This window comes from Saccostrea cucullata, unplaced genomic scaffold (assembly GCF_032062105.1).
Source record: "Saccostrea cucullata isolate Sc308-1 unplaced genomic scaffold, CSIRO_AGI_Scuc_v1 ctg547, whole genome shotgun sequence".
In the NCBI taxonomy this organism is placed as follows: Eukaryota; Metazoa; Mollusca; class Bivalvia; order Ostreida; family Ostreidae; genus Saccostrea; species Saccostrea cuccullata.
Window position 1 is genome coordinate 129,402 of NW_026930450.1, and position 11,894 is coordinate 141,295.

Sequence of the window (11,894 nt, forward strand, 5' to 3'; positions counted from 1 at the left end):
ATTTTTTTGTAATTTTAATGAATTAAAAAGCATTCTTTACTAAAAATGGGCAACACGCATTAACATTGGAAAATTTCCTATCGATTTTTCTAACAAGCAAGAATTTGCTGTTGGTTTGTTAATTAAGAAATAAAGCAGTAATTTTCATTGTGTTCATTTTCCCCATTCCCAACAAATGATACCACAAAGTTTGTAACATTGTCTGGATTTTTCGCCATCTGTCGTGATAAAGCGACAAGAAGCAACTGAATTTTTAAATGCGCTCAAGTTCAGAAAATAGAGGGTTATATTTTTCATCGTTGATTCAGCGACTTTTTCTGTAGCTAGAAAAAATATATTCAAGCAAGTGATTATAAAGCAAACTTTTCTTTCATTAAATTAACCAGTAAAAATTAAAAAAAAGACAACAAATGAACAGACGAACAGACATATAAGAAATAAATGGGTACCTTAGATGGTTCTTGTGGATTTTCTATTAAATATAAGTAAAGCATTTTTTAATATCATTTCAAAATTTTTAGTACACCCATATTGATTAACAGGTTAGCCCTCCTAGATTATCATTTTCCGTTCACAGTTTCGCTATAATGGAATTTAAAGTGAGAAAAGGTTGTATAGAATAAAAAGGACTGTTGCTAAAAAGTAGAATTAAGAACATCATAAAAACAATTCTGCGATTTCTGTAATCAAAATAAGTTTAAAAATTTATATCAATCCAAGTATCTTTTTTTTAAAAATATCATTTGTTCTAAACAATATTCTTTTATTCTAACGTCGACTCCATATATCCATTTGAACTCAAAACCAGAAAGTTTCTCACATTTGTTTTTTATCTTAATTATATACAACTGACTATAGATGAAGCCAACGCTAATAAGTAAACTACTTAACTTAAACCAAGATACTTAAAAATAGATTGATGTTAAAGGGCTTTCAGGTACAATGAAGCGCATTGAAGTGGTAAAATTTTCCGTTTGGATGAAACGTTCTGAGTCATGTTTTGAACGTCAATTATAACATTATGACACGCCCATTTCTTCAGAAACGAAAAGAAACATTCGTCGTAATTTTTTAGGACACCCCACTCTTTGCGACAAGCAATTTGAGTTTCACTGAAATGGAGATTTTTTAAAGTAATAAAAATGAGTTAGAGAGTTCCCGCTTCTGTAAAACACGTAATTACGAGTTTGTATATAATTATGAATTTATCATGATTATTGGAGTTACCATAACACAAGTATTTAATTTGCAGTTTTGATCTCTTTGAATGAATTATCCCCATTTCTTTAGAAAAGAAAAATCGGCCAAATGGTTCCTGTAGAACAGGTATTCCATAAATATAACAGCCAATCAAATTGACGGTCTACATAAACACCGAGTAAGCACGTGTTCGACCGATACATGTGTTATGGTAACTCCAATAAACATGATTAATTCATAATTATTGACAAATCCGTTGAAATACATGTATTACAGAAGCGGGAACTCTCTAACTCTTTCTTATAACTTTAAAAATATAAATTTATAAAAGTCCTTAAACATTCTATTTCGTTATCATTTCCACAGAAATGGGCGTGTCATCATGTCATAATTGACGTTCGAAGCATGACTCAGAACGTTTATCCAATAAAATTTTATACTTCAATGCGCTTAGTTATGGGAACACGTGCTTACTCGGTGTTTAAGTAGACCGTCAATTTGATTGGCTGTTATATTTATGGAATACCTGTTCTACAGGTATTCTAATTTGACCAATAGAAATAGGCGTGTCATTGTATGACAAATCGTTCTAAAGATAATCAAAACGTTCCAGTCAAACAAAATTTTACCACTTCAATGCGCTTCATTGTATCTCGTTTAAAGTCACTACACGTATTTCCCGTATTTTAATTGAAAGACTATTGCTTTAACACTGCTTACTCCGTTTACACCATCAATACTAAGGTACACCCGTGTGACAGGTCGGCAGGGGATAATTGTATTTTTAAAAAAAACTGGGATTTATTTTTACTAGTGGTAATCCAACTTATACCCATAGCTCCCTTTCTATGACGGAATTTTTTTTCAAAATCATATGTCACTTTTAATTATTTTAATATTCCCAACAATTAATATGAATTCGAATTACCATACATGCATATCAAATTGGATTACAAAACTTTTAAAAAAAAATCTTTACGAACAAAGATACATTTATAGCAGGTTCCAGTAAATGTTCTATCAAGCGGCTATGTTTACTCCTCAAACATATTTACAGAAAGGAGAAACTTCAAGAGTATCCAAAATCTGACATGTGAAAAAAGAAAACATTTGTTGTGGCTTTCAGTTAACTCGACATTTAGATATATCAACGACGAATTGTAAATAATCAATGGCTATTCCATTAAAATTCTTATGTCGATATACATTTATCAGAGTCTGACACATCTGTTTCAAAATTGGATATCTACTTGAAAAAGATATAAAAGGTTATATTTATATCTTTTATTTTATATCTTATATTTACATAGCTTTTCGATTGTCATCTTCCCATATTAATGCAGCAATATAATTTCATCACCTGCATATGGGGTTTATATACCTCAGTTGATTTGATACGCAAGAGTATGCTCTACGCATGAACAGTTTCTAAAACGAGATGTGTTAAAGACATGTTAATGAAACAAGAAAATCAGCGGTTTCGTTTAAACATTTCGCAAGTTCTAGTCGATACAATGACCTTGTTAGCTTTACAATTTATCATTAATTCATATGCTCTCTGACATTTTTCATTCTAATTGTTAGGCAATTATTTACACACTGAATTGTCGATTGATTTATACGTTATTTCCCGATCATGACAAGGAGCACATGGTATGTATCGGGATGCTCAATCCTCCATGGCACCTGATATGTCGATCCCACCTCGATGTTTTGGAGGTTCGTGATTGCTCTGCTCCTATTTTGTACTGTTTAGTGGACTTTTGAGCTTGAATACTGTTCGGTATCTCCATCTATTGCATTACATGTACTCCTTTTGGCACAGGTTCCTATTTTTTCGCGAACTCTATGGTATCGTTTATTTCTAGTTTACTGGGATATATCAAGTCGATATAAGAACAGAAATAACTATTGTTAATTGATAATACGTCATTGAAATATCTACATTTTAAATGCATGTTCATTATAGATCCATCGCAGCCCAATCTTAACACCAAAGCACATATACCTGACCCGTGCAGGTGTCATGAAATTCAAAATTTTAATTTGGAAAAGGCACATTTGATCACATGACAGTATGCATGCACTTAGTTTACCGGCTTTATACCCAGGAGAACTAAAGAATATTTCCTGGGAATTAATACATTAAACTTGATAGTCATTAGACCAGAACTCCTGAGCACGGGGGCAATAAAATTTCAAAAGACATCATTGTTCATAATAACTCTGCACTAATTATGTTCCCCAAACGAAGTTGGGAAACATATTGTTTTTACTCTGTTTCTTATTATTATTATTATTATTTTTTTTTTCTTCTTCTTCTTCTTCTTCTTCTTCTTCCTGGAACTTTTTTGTCCGGGAGTGATTTTGTAATATACACATCCAACTTAGGTAAAACCTTTTTAAGGTTAGTAGGCATGTTATGTAGATTTGCGGAACGAAGGTCATTTTGCGCGCACGTGCTTGCAAGAGCGTGCACGTTCAACACGTGAAATGACCGATTTTATTGATATAGGCGTAACTTTTAAATTTTTTTATGAAATGCTTTGAAACTTACAATATAAGGATATATTAGTAGCATAGACATTATGACATGGTCAAAAAAGCAAGATCTCACGCGCATGCACGTGCGCTTCGCTCTGATTGGCTGAAACTAAAGTCTCAATATCTTTCTTGTTTTCCGACGAAATCCCTTGAAATTTTAAACATAGCCATGCATTAGAATATCCTACAACCTGATATATAGGAATTATCATGAAAACACGTGCATGCACGTGTACTGCAATCTGATTGGCTCAAACTTTAAATAGCTATAACTCCCTTGGTTTTCAACCAAACAGGATGGGATTTGGAACATAGATAGATATAATGGACTACTACAGGAAGGTATGGTCACCATGCACATGCAAACACGTGCGTGTACGTGCTCTGCAATTTGAATGGTTGAAATTTTAAACAGCTATAACTCCCGTGGTGTTCAACCAAATGGGGTAATATTTAGAATATAAATAGATGTAATGGACTTCTACAAGAAGGTATGGTCACCATGCTCATGTATGCACGTGTGTGCACGTGAAATGAGCAAAATCAAAAATACACATGAATGAGCGTATTTTTTTTGATACTTTTGGATTAAATACTTTAATATTTAGTATATCAAAATATATAGATTGTGTAGACAAAATGATATGGTCATTACGCACATGCATTCACATGCGCATGCGTGCAATGCTAAAATTTGAATGAACTTGGTACACTTCTGGGTAAACGTTGTTAAAGTCTCAAATGCGTAGAGTGTGTCTTATTTATTGAAGCTTACAGGGAATATGGCGCCAAAAGGGAGTTGGGGAGCGTTTGGGGAACATCTGTAACGGTCCCCGTTAAAATTAGCACTAGTTTTATTTGCTAAATACACAGGAGCAAAAAACGTCTTTATTTCAAATAACTGTTGCATTTTCACTATATATAATCAATACAGTCTCGTCCTGACATCGGAACCCCCCTACAAAAGGGGCCATGAAGTGCACAATTATGGAAGATGCATCATTACCATGTACCTAGTTTATCTGCTAATGTAAGTACAAAAGGGTGGTATTTTAAAGAATTTATTCATTTTAACTATTTGATCATTATAGCCCTGCCTTAACTTCAGACCTCATAGCTCCAGGGGCATAAAACTAAGTCTCACCTACACAAATGAATTATAGTGAAAAAGTGAGACTGAGAACAGATCTCTATTCATCTTACATTTATGATCCAGAGCCTGAGGACATGAATTTCATAATTTGGGAAGAGGGCTCAACGCGTATCATTACATCTCAACAGTTCAACTGCTTGATACCCAGATGAAAGTTTGAAAAGTTTGCATTATTTTTATGGTTGTATCCCCACTCCTTAGGCCCTAAGAGGTAGACAAGGTGAAATTCACAAAATTTGATTCCCTTTACTCATAGATGCTTTTTTTCCAAAGTTGGTTTAAATTGGTTCAGGAATTTCAGAGAAGAAGCTAAAAATGTTCAAATGTTAAGGCACGACGTAAGATGACCGAAAGATAAAGCAATACGTAACAATTTATTCAGCAGGATCGATCATAAAATCAGATATACTCTTTTTTTTCTTTGACTTTACATTTATACATGTATCTGGAATTAATCATTATGCATTACTATCATTATATATATCGTTTAATTAGAAGACAAATTTTGCAGAAAAAATGGAACCCTCTCTATATCCCTATGCTATAGAGAATATAGATACATGTATAGAGAATGATATTAAGAGAATTTATTCGTAGGTTTTTATCAGAACCACAAAAACACAGTCAATGTGTGATTTTGTCGCATATTTCCCATTCCATACAAAGCATTGAATAGCAGACCCATCTGGAACTACACCATATATACATGTACATACTCGTAGTTTCTTTAGCAACATTTTAGGTACAAACCAATAATTTTGGATTGGCGAATTAGAAAGATGGAATCTCCCGCGAGGAACATCTTAACAAATTTTGTAGGCATTGTACATTTTGCAGACAAAACAGGGAATAAAAAGACCGATCGCCAGCATTAAAGCCTGTCTTGGGAATAATACCACACATAACAGACCAGAGCTACTATCCTCAGATTGATACCAGCCTAACCGATTATGAAAAGTTGGACTTCTGAACTCGTACTTAATGTCTCGATGTAATAAAACAACTTACAGATCAAATCAAAACAGGCCAATGGTCTGAAGTTTTTATTCTGGAATATTCACGTGGATTTTGGCCTTTATTAAGATCTCCATAGGCCTATATTTAATCCGTAAACTAACCAATGTATTTAGCAATTATTTTATCGTAAGAGCCAACTTGATTCAATAAATTGAAAAAAAAATTCAGAGACAGAGTAAAGTTTGGTGCGAATGTGATGAAGACCAATTAAACTGTTAATTTATTTAATTTAAGACGGGAAGGTAACGAATCAAAAGAGACATCCTGTATTGAAGGTTCATTATAAAACCGATGACTATGTGTACGTCTCTGTGTATGGTTAAAAAGTTCCATCACATCGACATTTTTACACTGTGGACTGGAAAGATTCCCTAAATACTGTTTGTTATCTCCATATATTTCATGTATGAAATTATGCATATTATTATGATTTCGGGGAGACTGGTTAACAGTCAATGAAGGATATGGAGATAACGAACTGTATTCAATATCAAAGTCCATAAAACAATACAAAACAGGAGCCGAGTAAACACGGACCTCCAAAACATCAGAGATGGGATCAGATGCCATAGAGGAGAGAGCATCTCCTGCCGACCGGTCACACCCGCCGTGTGCTCCCTGTCATGATCGAGAAATAACGGGAAAATCCATCGTCAATTCAGTGTATATATTATAATAATAGACTAAACATTTGTATGAAAAACGTCAGTCAGCATTTGACTCAATGATAAATTAAATTTGCTGACAAGATCATTGTATCGATCATAGAACTTAGGAAATGATGACTTTAAACGAGACTGCTAATATTCTTGTTTCATCAACTTGTTTGTCAATAAATTTACCTCGTTTTAGAAATTTTTCATACGTAGAACATGCTTTTGCGTATCGAATCAACCGAGATATATAAACTTCGTATGCAGGTGATGAAGGTACTGTATATTGATACATAAGAAATGGAAGTTGACGATAGAAAAGTTAAAGTCATCACATTTATCATAGCGCTTGGTTCTTAGATAACCATTAACGTCTTTTTCAAATAAAGTATCCAAGTATGAAACAGATGTATCAGACTCTGTGGTATCTTTTATCTCAAGCTCACAAGGATATATCGTATTGACATAGGAATGGAAATTACAATTGTCAATTGACAATACTTAGTCAATTTATCTAAAGGTCGAGTTGAATTTAAAGGCCACAGCAAGTGTTTTCTTCTTTTTACGCATAAGAATTTGCACAAATTCTGCTTCATATGACTATAAAAATATGTCTGCTAATAACAGGGCGTAACTGGTACCCATGTGAATTTGAATAGATTGTTGGAAGACCGCCTGGTTTCCAAAAACCACAAAGATTTTGTCAATCAGAAACTTAAGCATCTTTTTGATGTCAACTTCAGAGTACTTGTGTGTGTAATTTTGCAAATGACCAATGACGAGGTAAGTAAATTTAGGAGTTCCATTTTTATTGAAAAAGCAGATGTCAATGATAATAAAAAGCCTAGACTTAAATTTATCGTGTGGAACGGTTGTGTATTAAGTTGAAAAGTCGTAAGTTTGTAAGCTGTTGATTTTGATAAATTTTTGTGATTTCAAATTATCCAAAACTTCTTTGGACAAGATTAACACCACTTCTTGAATATATTGTTGCACAGTACTCTTGAAGATTTTCCTTCACTACTGTCAACATCTTGGTGAGAAGTAAAGAAAGAGGCTTTCTCAGGTTTTCTCTTAGGGTCAGTACAGAAGACTTACTTTAAAATGAAACATTAGATAACAAACGGTAATCCAGCTTAAGAGTCCATTTATCAATACAAACCACGCAGAACAAAAACACACTTCTTTAAAAATTTAATTTAGATCAGGTGCCATGGAGGGGAATACATTTTCCATCAATCGGTCACAACCACCGTGTGCTCCTTGTCGGATAAGTAAGGGAAGATGACGATTCATACAGAATTAACTCACCCACAAACAAATATACACGATATGCAAGGATAACAATAGTTATAATTCAAAAGAGGTTGTAACTTGGTTTGCAAAAGCATTCTCATGCAACTACTTTTGAAAATAATCATTTCAGTTGTGGGAACTATGACGACAATGCATTCTCAATCATTACTGAATTATTATACCCTTGCATGACAAATGAGAGGGTATTTAGTGATTGGGATGTCCGTCTGTCTGTCCGTTCATCTGTTATGCTTTGGGATACTCATCTCTTATCCGCAACTTTATCCACTGATTGAAATTTAATGAAACTTTTATAGAATCTTCGTTACATATAGTGCCTTTGTGACCTCCTATTTTACTTTCTGATCCAATCCATATTTTGGGTTTTCCAGAGCAAAACATGGACATGACCATTCCTCTTTAACATTAGAGGGTACCCATCTCTTATCCGCAACTCCTATACCACTGAATAAAATTTAATAAGTTTACAGATTGTTTATTACTAAGTATCTCAGATTGTTAAGTGTTCAAAATGTCAAAGAAATGACTAAATTGGGAAGAATTTTGTTCAGTGCTTCACAATGAAGAATAGTACTAAAGTGTTTGCAACATATTAGTATGTAAATATTTATTTATATAACTGAAAAATTTGAATATAAATATTTTGTTTATATTAATTGTCTGATGTGCCATATGGCATAAAGAAATAAAGAGTTAAAACCGAGTTTTGTTATAGGAATACCGCAATATGTGTCCGATCAAAATGCTAAATATATTATAAGATGAAACATATGGAGATAACGAACAGTATTCAAGATGAAAAGTCTATTAAACAATTCAAAACAGGAGCAGAGCAAACACGGATCTCCAAAAACATCAGAGGTGGAATGCCATGGAGGAGATACACAATGCCACTATGTTACAGAGATTCAATGAAAGTTTCATTAAATTTCAGTTGTAAGAGGAGTTGCAGATAAGAGATAGGTGCCCCAAAGCGTAACAGACGAGCGGACGGACGGACATACGGACGAGCATCCCGATCACTATATACTGAGTACCCTTCCACTTTTTAGGCGGGGGTGGATAATACATGTATAGATATAACTATTATAAAAAAAAGTGTTGAATTCTTTTAAACGATTTATTTTGTCTATTTAAGGTCCTTTTGCGAATTTTTCAAATCACAATGAGACGCCACAACTTTCAGGTGGAATGTTGTTTTAGACTTGCACTCAATACTTATTTGAGCAGTGAGAGAGTGGGGCCAGCTGCGACACGGGACCTAGGTTTATATGGCCTCAAATAAAGGACCCTTTAAATGAATTTAATCAGTCTTACATCAAATTTAACAATTCTTTTTAACGAATCATTTAGAACTTTCGGAATTCATATAATTTTTTGTACCTTTAATTAATTACGTGTTTTAGTAGAACGATGGATGATATTAATGTAATGTGAATCAATGTTTATTACACATTACTCTCTAGCTTTGACTGAATTTTCCTCCCAGAAGGGCACTGATAATAGTTCACTCAAAGATCGGAGACAAAAAATCTTTTTAAAAGCATATTTCTGTAGTCCTCTCTTCCGCGAGGGGATCAATAAGCCTGGATTAGGCTTACAGGCCTATATATCCCCCCTTAAAATTGAATTACTGTCAACATTGTTTATCTAATATAAAAAAAAGTATTGTTACTGAAATTATCTTCTTCCTTTGCAAGACATAAACATTTGGATTCCAGATAAAACTACAAAATAAGTCAACAGATGTAAGAATCTCTTATAATTACAGTCGCAGTAGGTTCTGAGACACTAAGAAGAAGGCTATGGATATTCGAATAGAAAATATAGCGATATGTAAAATACTGTTGTGCATTTCATAATTTCACTTAAATAACATGTACATGTATAATTAAGTCATTATAATATTTATTTATTTCTAATTTATCGTTTTTGCACACTATTACGAAAATTTCTACTAAAAGACACATGGTATAAATATGATGCAGTCTGTTTTTCGGTCATTAATTTGATAATTATTGATTACATAAATATTGCAGTACTCTGCGGGACGCAGAGGAGATTTTAATCTGACACAGACAGTCATAACGAGTCTGACTCAGTCTCCCTCAGTTACTGGGCGTTCGGGTAGAACGCCAGGGACAACCCACGGCTGTCTTTAGTTTTGTTGGCACGACATATGATTCATGCTCGCTTCATATCAATGCTTTAACATTTCACTTTAATGGCCTTAAATAATTCATTTCATTAAATTTAGGGTCCGAATTCTTAAACGCAATAAGCACACCACTCAATTTTATCATGGATCCAAATACTATAATAAAGTATATACATGTATAGGTCCTTGATTCTATTTTTAAATTTAGTTTTGATTTCATATGTGACACTTTTATAACTTACTAAAATATTGCTTGGTAAAAAAGGACCTCCTCTTGGTCCTCTAAAAGGAAACAGGATTCATAATAAACATATTTCTTTTAAATCCTTTAAAAGTATTTATTATCAAATTTGTTGGTACATCTTTTTTAATCTTTAAATTGCATCCCATAAAGAATCCCATTCTGTATTGCACATACCTTACAAGTTATTTATAGCTGTTTATAAGCACCTTAAATGAACAATTGCCAACAGAAATGAACAACTGCCTACTGAAATAGACAACTCTAGTATGACATAATGTCCTTTTAAAGTACATGAACTCCTAAGAAAAAAAATTAGAGGACTTTTTAAGATATTGCTTCTGAAAATACCTCTATTTCATATTAATCCTCGATCCAATCCTTAAAATACCTCTATTTCATATCGATCCTCGATCCAATCCTGTCTTTCGCATGGCGCAGTGGTTAGAGCATCTGCTGTAGAGTCACAAAGTAAGGAGTCAATCCTTACCTCGCAGGTTCGAATCCCACTGTGGGACGTGGAGACCGGTCTTTAGGATGAGACCGCATAACCGAGGTCCCGTGTCACAGTGGGTGCTGCATACCTCACTATGACAGATGAAAACAGATAGCAAAAGGTCACCGGACTTTCCTACTTTTTAAAGTGCAATATCTAAGCACCTTAAATGACCAACTGAAAATTGAGATAGACAAATCTAGTGTGGCATAATCTCCTTTAGAAGTACAATACTTGAATTCAAGTCATTGTACTTTTTTTTATGACTGTGTTTTTTTGTTGAAATTATAAAATAAATACAACTGTGTTGGCATGAATTCATTCTTGAAAAATAAATTACAAAAATATATCTCAAGGAGAATTCATATAAATAGTTATGACATGTACATTTTACATGAACACTATAGTGATTCAATTCAAAATCAATAGTGTGAAATCATCGTTTGTGGGGCCCAATATTCATGGATTCCATTGGTTAATTAACATCATCTTAAACACTGAATCCTCTGTATATACAAGTAACCATTAAATAACACCCCAGGGGTCAGTAAAATTTTGGTTGATTCTCACAAATTAAAATGATTCCACAGTAATCTCTGAAATGTATAGGCTACAAAATATAATGACAGCAGCTTTATGGAAGACAGAAATGAAATCATAGTCCATATGTGTTTGTGTTTTCATCAAGAGAATAATAATTCCACAGTGCATTGAAATGACACTAAGAGATATATTTTCCTGTTCTATATTGTTTACTCCGTAGGTAAGTAGTTCTGGACTTGTTTAATAAACTGTGGGACACGAGTTTGATTTCCTTGTTTCCATTACTTTATTACACTCTATTTTTCTTTACATTGTGTTAATATGTGCATAGTTTGTATTACACTAATCATGGTTTTATGGTGCCCTATACCTCTGTCTTTATACTTGGAATAAACTTGAAATGTTTCATCTCTTTATACAAGATTCAGGTTCGTTCTTATAAGCTATTTTAAATGATGAAATTTTTTTTAAATCAAACCCCTTAGTTTGTGTCACAGTTTAGTGAGTTTACCCCATTCAAATAATGTGGATTACTTCATCATGATTTTTTTTTCCACACAGAGTTACTCTGA

The 11,894-nt window shown here is 33.4% G+C and overlaps 1 protein-coding gene across 1 annotated transcript in view; it reads left to right on the forward strand.

The window, feature by feature from the left end:
* Positions 1–11,894, forward strand: part of LOC134228632 (putative oxidoreductase YteT) — a 164,502-nt gene that overhangs the window by 62,307 nt on the left and 90,301 nt on the right. The window lies entirely within an intron of this gene.